Consider the following 13,392-nt stretch of genomic DNA (forward strand, 5'->3'; position numbering starts at 1 on the left):
TCACTGCTAATTGACAGGGGGCTCTCCTCATTGACAAGGGGGCACTCCTCATATTCGGGGGGTGCACTCCTCCTAGTCCGGGCTGGGGGGGGGGGCACTCCTCATTGACGGGGGCACTCCTCATTGATGGAGGCACTCCTATTTTACTGAGGTCGCTCCTCATTGACGGGGGGGCACTTCTCATTGACAGGAAGCACTCCTTATTGACACGGGGCACTCCTTATTGATGGGGGACACTCCTCATTGACGGGGGGCACTCCTCGTTGACAGGGGGCACTCCTCATTTTCAGGACTCTCTCCTCATTGACAGGGGACACTTCTCAGTGATGGGGTTTCTCCTAATTTGCAGAGGTCACTCCTCATTGACGGAGGGTGGGGCACTCTTCATTGACAGGGAGCACTCCTCATTGACAGGGTCACTCCTCATTGGCACGGGCAATCCTCATTGACAGGGGGCACTCCTCATTGACAGTGGGCACTCCTCATTTACGGGGGCAGTGCTCATTGACGGGGGCACTCCTCATTCACAGGGGGCATTCCTCATTGACGGGGTGCATTCGTCATTTGCGCGGGCATTCCACTTTGACGGGGGGGCACTCCTCATTGATAGGGGGGCACTCCTCATTGACGGATGGGGCACCCCTCGCTGACGGGCACATAACTCATTAACCGGGACATTCCTCATTGATGGGGGACACTCCTTATTGACACAGGACAATCCTCATTGACACAGGGCACTCTTCATTGTCAGGGGGCCCTCCGCTTTTACAGGGAGCCCTCCTCATTGACAGGGGATTCTCCTCATTGACAGTGGGCACTCCTCATTGACAGGGGGTACTCCTCATTGCCAGGGGGCAATCCCTATTGACAGGGGGCCCTCCGCACTTACAGAGGGCACTCCTCATTGAAAATGGGCATTTCACATTAACAGGAGACACTCCTCATTGACAGGCCACTCCTCATTGACAGAGGGCACTCCTCATTGATGGGGCAGACACTCGAAATTTACAGGGATCTCTCCTAATTTACAGGGGTCACTCCTCATTGACATTCGGCTCTCCTCTTTGTCGCGGGGGGGGACTCCAAATTGACAGAGGGCTCTCCTAATTGACAGGGGGCACTCCTCATTGACAGGGGGCACTCCTCATTGACAGGGGGCACTCCTCAATGATAGGGAGCATGCCTCATTGTTGGGGGGCACTCATCATTGACAGGGGGCTCTCCTCATTGACAGAGGGCACTCCTCATTGACAGAGGGCACTCCTCATTGATGGGGGGGCACTCTTCATTGACAGGGAGCACTCCTCATTGACAGCGTCAATCGTCATTGGCCGGGGCAGACCTCATTGACAGTGGGCACTCCTCATTTACGGGGGCACTGCTCATTGACATGGGGCATTCCTCATTGACAGGGGGTATTCCTCATTGACGCGGGCATACCACATTGACGGGGGGCACTCCTCATTGATGGGGGACATTCCTCATTGACGGATGGGGCACCCCTCGCTGACGGGCACAAAACTCATTAACCGGGACATTCCTCATTAATGGGGGACACTCCTTATTGACACAGGGCAATCCTCATTGACACAGGGTACTCTTAATTGTCAGGGGGCACTCCGCATTTACAGGGAGCCCTCCTCATTGACAGGGAATTCTCCTCATTGACAGTGGGCACTCCTCATTAACAGGGGGTACTCCTCATTGTCAGGGGACAATCCCTATTGTCAGGGGACCCTCCGCATTTACAGAGGGCACACCTAATTGAAAATGGGCACTCCTCATTGACAGGGGTGACTCCTCATTGACAGGGATCACTGCTCATTGACAGGGGTCACTCCTCATTGATGGGTCAGGCAGTCCAAATTTACAGGGGTCTCTCCTAATTTACAGGGGTCACTCCCCATTGACAGTGGGCCCTCCTCATTGACGGGGGGGGGGCACTGCTCATTGACGCGCGCGGGGACTCCCAATTGACAGAGGTCTCTCCTAATTGACAGGGGGCACTCCTCATTGACAGGGGGCACTCCTCATTGATAGGGCGCATGCCTCATTGATGGGGGGCATTCCTCATTGACAGGGGGCTCTCCTCATTGACAGAGGGCACTCCTCATTGACGGAGGGCACTCCTCATTGACAGAGGGCTCTCCTCATTGACAGGGGTAAGTCCTCATTGACAGGGGTGACTCGTGATTGGTCGGGGGCACTGCTAATTGACAGGGGGCACTCCTAACTGACAGGGGGAGATCCTAATCGATAAAGGGCACTCCCAATTGAAAGGGGTACTCCTAATTGACAGGGGGGCACACCTCGTTGTCAGGGCCCCCCGCATTTACTGGGTGACTCCTCATTGACAGGGATGACTCCTCACTGACAGGTGGCACCCCTCATTGACAGGGGGCATTCCACATTGACGGGGCAGGCACTCCAAATTTACAGGGGTCACGCATGATTTACAGGGGTCACTCCTCATTGACAGGGGAACTCCTCATGAATGGGAGGCACTCCTCATTGATGGAGGGGCACTCATCATTGACGGAGATGCCTCCTAATTGACAGGGGTCACTGCTAATTGACAAGGGGCTCTCCTCATTGACAAGGGGGCACTCCTCATATTCGGGGGGTGCACTCCTCCCAGTCGGGGGGTGGCACTCCTCATTGACGGGGACACTCCTCATTGATGGAGGCACTCCTCATTGACAAGAGGCACTCCTTATTGACAGGGGGAACTCCTTATTGATGGGGGACACTCCTCATTGACGGGGGCACTCCTCGTTGACGGGGGCACTCCTCATTGATGGAGGCACTCCTCATTGATCGGAGTCACTCCTCATTGACAGGGGGCATTCGTCACTGACGGGGGGCACTGCTCATTGATGGGCGGCACTCCTATTTTAAAGAGGTCGCTCCTCATTGACGGTTTGGGGCACTCCTCATTGACAGGAGGCACTCCTTATTGACAGCGGGCACTCTTATTGATGGGGAAACTCCTCATTGATGGGGGGTACTCCTAATTTGCAGAGGTCACTCCTCATTGACGAGGGGGCAGTCTTCATTTACAGGGTCACTCCTCATTAACAGGGTCACTCCTCATTTACAGGGTCACTCCTCATTGACAGGGGTCACTCCTCATTGATAGGGCGCATGCCTCATTGATGGGGGGCACTCCTCATTGACAGGGGGCTCTCCTCATTGACAGAGGGCACTCCTCATTGACAGACGGCACTCCTCATTGACAGGGGTAAGTCCTCATTGACAGGGGTGACTCGTGATTGGTAGGGGGCACTGCTAAATAACAGGGGGCACTCCTAACTGACCGGGGGAGATCCTAATCGACAAAGGGCACTCCCAATTGAAAGGGGGTACTCCTAATTGACAGGGGGCACACCTCATGATCTGGGGCCCCCTGCATTTACAGGGTGAATCCTCATTGACAGGGATGACTCCTCACTGACAGGTGGCACCGCTCATTGACAGGGGGCAATCCTCATTGACGGGGCAGGCACTCGAAATTTACAGGGGTCACTAATGATTTACAGGGGTCACTCCTCATTGACAGGGGAACTCCTCATGATTGGGGGGCACTCCTCATTGATGGAGGGCACTCATCATTGACGGAGATGCCTCCTAATTGACAGGGGTCACTGCTAATTGATAGGGGGCTCTCCTCATTGACAAGGGGGCACTCCTCATATTCGGGGGGTGCACTCCTCCAAGTCGGGGCGGGGGGAGGCACCCCTCATTGACGGGGGCACTCCTCATTGATGGAGGCACTCCTATTTTACTGAGGTCGCTCCTCATTGACGGGGGGACACTCCTCATTGACAGGAGGCACTCCTTATTGACACGGGGCACTCGTTATTAATGGCGGACACTCCTCATTGACTGGGAGCACTCCTCGTTGACAGGGGGCACTCTTCATTTTCAGTACACTCTCCTCATTGACGGGGGACACTTCTCATTGATGGGGTTACTCCTAATTTGCAGAGGTCACTCCTCATTGACGGGGGGGGGGCACTCTTCATTGACAGGGAGCACTCCTCATTGACAGGGTCACTCCTCATTGGCAGGGGCAATCCTCATTTACAGGGGGCACTCCTCATTGACAGTGGGCACTCCTCATTTACGGGGGCACTGCTCATTGACGGGGGCACTCCTCATTCACAGGGGGCATTCCTCATTGACGGGGTGCATTCGTCATTGACGCGGGCATTCCACATTGACGGGGGGCACTCCTCATTGATGGGGGGGGCACTCCTCATTGACGGATGGGGCACCCCTCGCTGACGGGCACATAACTCATTAACCGGGACATTCCTCATTGATGGGGGACACTCCTTATTGACACAGGGCAATCCTCATTGACACAGTGCACTCTTCATTGTCAGGGGGCCCTCCGCATTTTCAGGAAGCCCTCCTCATTGACAGGGGATTCTCCTCATTGACAGTGGGCACTCCTCATTGACAGGGGGTACTCCTCATGGTCAGGGGGCAGTCCTTATTGTCAGGGGGCCCTCCGCATTTACAGAGGGCACTCCTCATTGAAAATGGGCATTTCACATTAACAGGAGACACTCCTCATTGGCAGGCCACTCCTCATTGACAGAGGGCACTCCTCATTGATGGGGCAGACACTCCAAATTTACAGGGATATCTCCAAATTTACAGGGGTCACTCCTCATTGACAGTGGGCACTCCTCATTGACGGGGGGGGGCACTGCTAATTGACGCGGGGGGACTCCCAATTTACAGAGGTCTCTCCTCATTGACAGGGGGCACTCCTCATTGAGAGGGGGCACTCCTCATTGACAGGGGTCACTCCTCATTGATAGGGCGCATGCCTCATTGATGGGGGGCACTCCCCATTGACAGGGGGCTCTCCTCATTGACAGAGGGCTCTCCTCATTGATAGAGGGCAATCCTCATTGACAGCGGGCTCTCCTCATTGACAGGGGTGACTCGTGATTGGTAGGGGGCAATGCTAATTGACAGGGTGCACTCCTAACTGCCAGGTGGAGATCCTAATCGACAAAGGCACTCCCAATTGAAAGGGGGTAAGACTAATTGACAGGGATCACTCCTAATTGACAGGGGGCACACCTCATTGTCAGGGGCCCCCCGCATTTACTGGGTGACTCCTCATTGACAGGGATGACTCCTGACTGACAGTTGGCACCCCTCATTGACAGGGGGCTTTCCACATTGACGGGGCAGGCACTCCAAATTTTCAGGGGTCACGCATGATTTACAGGGGTTTCCTCCTCATTGACAGGGGGAACTCCACATGAAGGGGGGCACTCCTCATTGATGGAGGGGCACTCATCATTGACGGAGATGCCTCCTAATTGACAGGGGTCACTGCTAATTGACAGGGGGCTCTCCTCATTGACAAGGGGGCGCTCCTCATATTCGAGGGGTGCACTCCTCCTAGTCGGGGGGGGGCACTCCTCATTGACGGGGGCACTCCTCATTGATGGTGGCACTCCTCATTAACAGGGGACACTCCTCATTGGTAGGGGGCACTCCTCATTGACAGGGGGCACTCCTCATTGATGGTGGCACTCCTCATTGATCGGAGGCACTCCTCATTGACAGGGGGCACTCCTCATTGATGGTGGCACTCCTCATTGATCGGAGGCACTCCTCATTGACGGGGGCACTCCTCATTGATGGTGGCACTCCTCATTGATCGGAGGCATTCCTCATTGACAGGGGGCATTCGTCACTGACGGGGGGCACGCCTCATTGATGGGCGGCACTCCTATTTTACAGAGGTCGCTCCTCATTGACGGGGGTCACTCCTCATTGACAGGAGGCACTCCTTATTGATGGGGGACACTCCTCATTGACGGGGGGGGGCACTCCTCATTGACGGGTGGCACTACTCATTTTCAGGGCTCTTTTCTCATTGAGAGGGGACACTCCTCATTGATGGGGTGTACTCTTAATTTGCAGAGGTCACTCCTCATTGACGGGGGAGGGCACTCTTCATTGACAGGGAGCACTCCTCATTGACAAGGTCACTCCTCATTCGTAGGGGTACTCCTCATTGACAGGGGGCACTCCTCTTTGACAGTGGGCACTCCTCATTTACGGGGGCACTGCTCATTGACAGTGGGCACTCCTCATTGACAGTGGGCACTCCTCATTTACGGGGGCACTGCTCATTGACAGGGGGCACTCCTCATTGACATGGTGCTGATGGGGTGGCACTCCTCTTTGACAGGACGCACTCCTCATTGACAGGGGGCATTCGTCAACGGGGGGGCGGACTCCTCATTAATGGGGGTGCACGCCTAATTTACAGGGATCACTCCTCATTGACAGGTTGCACGCCTCATTGACAGAGGGCACTCTTCATTGACAGAGGGCACTCCTCATTGACAGAGGTGACTCCCCATTGACGCGGGTGTCTCCTCATTGGTAGGGGGCACTCCAAATTGACAGGGGGCACTTCCAACTGACAGTGGGAGATCCTAATCGACAAAGTGCGCTCCCAATTGAAAGGTGGTACTCCGAATTGACAGGGGGCACTCCTAATTGACAGGGATCACATCTAATTTACAGTGGGCACACTTCATTGTCAGGGACCCTCTGCATTTACAGGGTCACTTTTCATTGACAGAGGACACTACTCGTTGACAGGGGTGACTCCTCATTGATAGGATTCACACTTCATTGACTAGGGGCATTCCTCATTGAGAGGGGTGACTCCTCATTGACAGGGGTTACTCCTCATTTACAGGGGGCACTCTTGATTGATGGGACAGGCACTCCATATTTACACGGGTCACTCCTAATTTACAGGGGTCACTCCTCATTGAAAGTGGGCACTCCTCATTGACAGTGGGCACTCCTCATTAACAGGGGACACTCCTCATTGTCATGTGGCGCTCATCATTGATGGGGAGGGCACTCGTTATTGACGGGGGTTGGACTCCCAATTGACAGCGGTCTCTCCTAATTGACAGGGGCACTCCTCATTGACAGGGGGCACTCCTCATTGACAGGGGTCACTCCTCACTGACAGGGATCACTCCTCATTGACAGGGGGCACTCCTCAGAGACGGGGGCGAGGGGTCGCCGTCATTGACAGGGGTCACTCCTCATTGGCAAGGGCGCTCATCATTGATGGGAGGCAGTCGTCATTCATGGGGAGGGGTGGTGGACTCTCACTTGACAGGACTCTCCTCAATGAAAGTGGACATTGCTCATTGACAGGGGGCACTCCTCATTGACAGTGGACATTGCTCATTGACAGGGGGCACTCCACATTGACAGGGGGCACTCCTCATTGACAGGGGGCAATCCTCATTGACAGTGGACATTGCTCATTGACAGGGGGCACTCCTCATTGACAGGGGGCACTCCCCATTGACAGGGGGCACTCGTCATTGACAGTGGACATTGCTCATTGACAGGGGGCACTCCTCATTGACAGGGTGCACTCCTCATTGACAGTGGACATTGCTCATTGACAGGGGGCACTCCTCATTAATGGGGGGCACTCGTCATTGACAGAGGGCACTCCTCATTGACAGGGACCACTCCTCATTAATGGGGGGCACTCGTCATTGACAGGGGGCACTCCTCATTGACAGGGAGCACTCCTCATTGACAGTGGACATTGCTCATTGACAGGGGGCACTGCTCATTGACAGGGGGCACTCCTCATTGATAGGGGGCACTCCTCATTAATGGGGGGCAGTCGTCATTGACAGGGGGCACTCCTCATTGACAGTGGACATTGCTCATTGACAGGGGGCACTGCTTATTGACAGGGGGCACTCCTCATTGACAGGGGGCGCTCCTCATTGACAGAAGGCACTCGTCATTGACAGTGGACATTGCTCATTGACAGGGGGCACTCCTCATTGACAGGGGGCACTCCTCATTGACAGGGGGCACTCCTCATTGACAGTGGACATTGCTCATTGACAGGGGGCACTCCTCATTAATGGGGGGCACTCGTCATTGACGGGGATGACTCCTAACTGACACGGTTCACTAATAATTGACAGGGGGCACTCCTCATTGACAGTGGGCACTCCTCATTGGCAGGGGGTACTCCTCATTAATGGGGGGCACTCGTCATTGACGGGGATGACTCCTAACTGACCCGGTTCACTAATAATTGACAGGGGGCACTCCTCATTGACAGTGGGCACTCCTCATTGGCAGAGGGCGCTCATCATTGATGGTGCGGGTGGGCACTTGTCATTGACTGGGGGGGAGGGGGGCACTCCAAATTGACATAGGTCTCTCCGAATTGACAGGGGACACTGCTCATTGACAGTGGGCACTCCTCATTGACCGGGGGCACTCCTCATTGACAGGCGGCGCTCCTCATTGACAGGGGGAACTCCTCATTGACAGGGGGCGCTCCTCATAGAAGGGTGGGGAGCACTCCTCATTGACAGAGTGCACTCCTAATTTACAGGGATCACTCCTAATTGGCAGAGATCACTCCTCATTTACAGGGGGCACTCCTCATTGACAGGGGGAACTCTTCATTGACAGGGCATTCCTCATTGACGGGGGGCACTCCTCATTGACAAGGATCACTCCTCATTGACAGGGGGCACTCCTCATTGACAGGGGGAACTCTTCATTGACATAGGGCATTCCTCATTGACGGGGGGCACTCCTCATTGACAAGGATCACTCCTGAGTGACAGGGAGCACTCCTCATTGACAGGGGGAACTCTTCATTGACAGAGGGCACTACTCATAGACGGGGGGGGGGGGGCGCAGGCCTCATTGACAGAGGGCACTCCTAATTTACAGGAATCACTCCTAATTGGCAGAGGGCACTCCTCATTTACAGTGGACACTCCTCATTGGCAGGGGGCGCTCCTCATTGACAGTGGACATTGCACATTGACAGGGGGCACTCCTCATTGACAGGGGGCACTCCTCATTGACAGTGGACATTGCTCATAGACAGGGGGCACTCCTCATTAATGGGGGGCACTCGTCATTGACGGGGATGACTCCTAACTGACCCGGTTCACGAATAATTGACAGGGTGCACTCCTCATTGACAGTGGGCACTCCTCATTGGCAGGGGGCACTCCTCATTAATGGGGGGCACTCGTCATTGACGGGGATGACTCCTAACTGACCCGGTTCATTAATAATTGACAGGGGGCACTCCTCATTGACAGTGGGCACTCATCATTGGCAGGGGGCGCTCATCATTCATGGTGCGGGTGGGCACTTGTCATTGACTGGGGGGGAGGGGGGCACTCCAAATTGACGTAGGTCTCTCCTAATTGACAGCGGACACTGCTAATTGAGAGTGGGCACTCCTCATTGACCGGGGGCACTCCTCATTGACAGGCGGCGCTCCTCATTGACAGGGGGCACTCCTCATTGACAGGGGGCGCTCCTCATAGACGGGAGGCGGGCACTCCTCATTGACAGAGGGCACTCCTAATTTACAGGGATCACTCCTAATTGGCAGAGATCACTCCTCATTGACAGGGGGCACTCCTCATTGACAGGGGGAACTCTTCATTGACAGGGGGATCTCTTCATTGACATAGGTCATTCCTCATTGCCGGGGGGCACTCCTCATTGACAAGGATCACACGTGAGTGACAGGGAGCACTCCTCATTGACAGGGGGAACTCTTCATTGAAAAAGGGCACTACTCATAGACGGGGGGGGGGGGGGGCAGGCCTCATTGACAGAGGGCACTCCTAATTTACAGGGATCATTCCTAATTGGCAGAGGGCACTCCTCATTGACAGTGGGCACTCCTCATTGGCAGGGGGCGCTCCTCATTGACAGTGGACATTGCTCATTGACAGGGGGCACTCCTCATTGACAGGGGGTACCCCTCATTGACAGGGTGCACTCCTCATTGAGAGTGGAAATTGCTCATTGACAGGGGCACCCCTCATTAATGGGGGGCACTCGCCATTGACGGGGATGACTCCTAACTGACCCGGTTCACTAATAATTGACAGGGGGCACTCCTCATTGACAGTGGCCACTCCTCATTGGCAGGGGGCGCTCAGCATTGATGGGGCGGGTGGGCACTTGTCATTGACTGGGGGGGAGGGGGGCACTCCAAATTGACATAGGTCTCTCCTAATTGACAGGGGACACTGCTCATTGACAGTGGGCACTCCTCATTGACCGGGGGCACTCCTGATTGTCAGGCGGCGCTCCTCATTGACAGGGGGCACTCCTCATTGACAGGGGGCGCTCCTCATAGATGCGGGGGGCACTCCTCATTGACAGAGGGCACTCCTAATGTACAGGGATCACTCCAAATTGACAAGGATCACTCCTCATTGACAGGGGGCACTCCTCATTGACAGGGGGAACTCTTCATTGACATAGGGCATTCCTCATTGACGGGGGGCACTCCTCATTGACAAGGATCACACGTGAGTGACAGGGAGCACTCCTCATTGACAGGGGGAACTCTTCATTGACAGAGGGCGCTACTCATAGACGGGGGGGGGGTGCGCAGGCCTCATTGACAGAGGGCACTCCTAATTTACAGGGATCACTCCTAATTGGCAGAGGGCACTCCTCATTGACAGTGGGCACTCCTCATTGGCAGGGGGCGCTCCTCATTGACAGTGGACATTGCTCATTGACAGGGGGCACTCCTCATTAATGGGGGGCACTCGTCATTGACGGGGATGACTCCTAACTGACCCGGTTCACTAATAATTGACAGGGGGCACTCCTCATTGACAGTGGGCACTCCTCATTGGCAGGGGGCACTCCTCATTGACAGGGGGCACTCCTCATTGACAGAGGGCGCTCCTCATAGACGGGAGGTCACTCCTCATTGACAGAGGGCGCTCCTAATTTACAGTGATCACTCCTAATTGGCAGAGAGCACTCCTCATTGACAGGGGGCACTCCTCACTGACAGGGGGAACGCTTCATTGAGAGAGGGCATTCCTCATTGACGGGGGGCACTCCTCATTTACATGGATCACACCTGAGTGACTGGGAGCATTCTTCATTGACAGGGGGCACTCCTCATAGACGCCGAGCGGGGGGGGGGGGGGGGGGGGGGCGGCAGTCCTCATTAACAGAGGGCACTCCTAATTTACAGGGGTCACTCCTAATTGGCAGAGGGCACTCCTCATTGACAGTGGGCACTCCTCATTGACAGAAGGCACCCCTCATTGACAGGGGGCATTCCACATTGACAGGAGGCACTCCTCATTGACAGGAGGCACCCCTCATTGAGAGGGGTCATTCCACATTGTCAGGGGGCACTCATTATTGACATGGGGCTCTCCTCATTGACAGGGGTCACTCCTAATTGACAGCGATCACTCCTAAGTGACAGGTTTCACTCAAATTGACAGGAGGCACTCCTCATTGACAGGGGCCACTCCTAATTGACAGCGATCACTCCTAATTGACAGGTTTCACTCCAATTGACAGGGGGCACTCCTCATTGACAGGGGCCACTCCTAATTGACAGGGGGCACTCCCTCATTGACAGTGGGCACTCCTCATTGACAGGGGAGTCTCCTCATTTGCGGGGGCGCTCATCATTGAGGGGGGGCACTCGTCATTAACGGGGGGGGGACTCCCAATTGACAGAGATCCCTCCTAATTGACAGTGGAAACTGCTCATTGACAGGGGGCACTCCTCAATTACAGGGGGCACTCCTCATTAATGGGGGGCACTCGTCATTGACGGGGATGACTCCTAACTGACACGGTTCAGTAATAATTGACAGGGGGCACTCCTCATTGACAGAGGTCTCTCCTCATTGACAGTGGGCATTACTCATTGGAAGGGGGCGCTCATCATTGATGGGGGGGTGGGCACTTGTCATTGACTGGGGGGATGGGGGGCACTCCAAATTGACAGGGGTCTCTCCTAATTGACAGGGGACACTGCTCATTGACAGTGGGCACTCCTCATTGACAGGGGGCGCTCCTCATAGTCGTGGGGGCACTCCTCATTGACAGAGGGCACTCCTAATTTACAGGGATCACTCCAAATTGGCAGAGAGCACTCCTCATTGACAGGGGGAAATCTTCATTGACAGAGGGCATTCCTCATTGACGGGGGGCACTCCTCATTGACATGGATCACACCTGAGTGACAGGGAGCACTCCTCATTGACAGGGGGAACTCCTCATTGACAGAGTGCACTACTCATAGACGGGGGGGGGGGGGCAGGCCTCATTGACAGAGGTCTCTGCTAATTGACAGGGGACACTGCTCATTGTCAGGGGGCACTCCCCATTGACAGGGGGCACTCCTCATTGACAGGCGGCGCTCCTCATTGACAGGGGGCACTCCTCATTGACAGGGGGCGCTCCTCATAGACGGGGGGGGGGCACTCCTCATTGAGAGAGGGCACTCCTAATTTGCAGGGATCACTCCTAATTGTGAGAGAGCACTACTCATTGACAGTGGGCACTCCTCACTGGCAGTGGGCGCTCATCATTGATGGGGGGGCGGGGGGGTGGGCACTTGTCATTGACTGTTGGGGAGGGGGGCACTCCAAATTGACAGAGGTCTCTCCTAATTGACAGGGACACTGCTCATTGTCAGGGGGCACTCCTCACTGGCAGTGGGCGCTCATCATTGATGGGGGGCGGGGGGTGGGCAATTGTCATTGACTGTTGGCGGAGGGGGGCACTCCAAATTGACAGAGGTCTCTCCTAATTGACAGGGGACACTGCTCACTGACAGGGAGCACTCCTCATTGACAGGGGGCACTCCATATTGACAGGCGGCGCTCCTAATTGACTGGGGGCACTCCTCATTGACAGGGGACGCTCCTCATAGACGGGGGGGCACTTCTCATTGAGAGAGGGAACTCCTAATTTACAGGGATCACTCCTAATTGGCAGAGAGCACTCCTCATTGACAGGGGGCACTCCTCATTGACAGGGGGAACTCTTCATTGAAAGAGGGCATTCCTCATTGACGGGGGGCACTTCTCATTGACATGGATCACACCTGAGTGACAGGGAGCACTCCTCATTGACAGGGGGAACACTTCATTGACAGAGGGCACTACTCATAGACGAGGGGGGGGGCAGTCCTCATTGACAGAGGGCACTCCTAATTTACAGGGATCACTCCTAATTGGCAGACGGCACTCTTCATTGACAGTGGGCACTCCTCATTGACAGGAGGCACCCCTCATTGACAGGGGGCACTCCTCATTGGCAGGGGGCACTCCTCATTGACTGTGGGCACTCCTCATTGGCAGGGGGCGCTCATCATTGATGGGGGGGGTGGGCACCTGTCATTGACTGGGGGGGAGGGGGGCACTCCAAACTGACTGAGGTCTCTCCTAATTGACAGGGGACACTGCTCATTGACAGGGGGCACTCCTCATTGACAGGGGGCACTCCTCATTGACAGGCGGCGCTACTCATTGA

This window comes from Mustelus asterias, unplaced genomic scaffold (genome assembly GCF_964213995.1).
Source record: "Mustelus asterias unplaced genomic scaffold, sMusAst1.hap1.1 HAP1_SCAFFOLD_153, whole genome shotgun sequence".
Classification (NCBI taxonomy): Eukaryota; Metazoa; Chordata; class Chondrichthyes; order Carcharhiniformes; family Triakidae; genus Mustelus; species Mustelus asterias.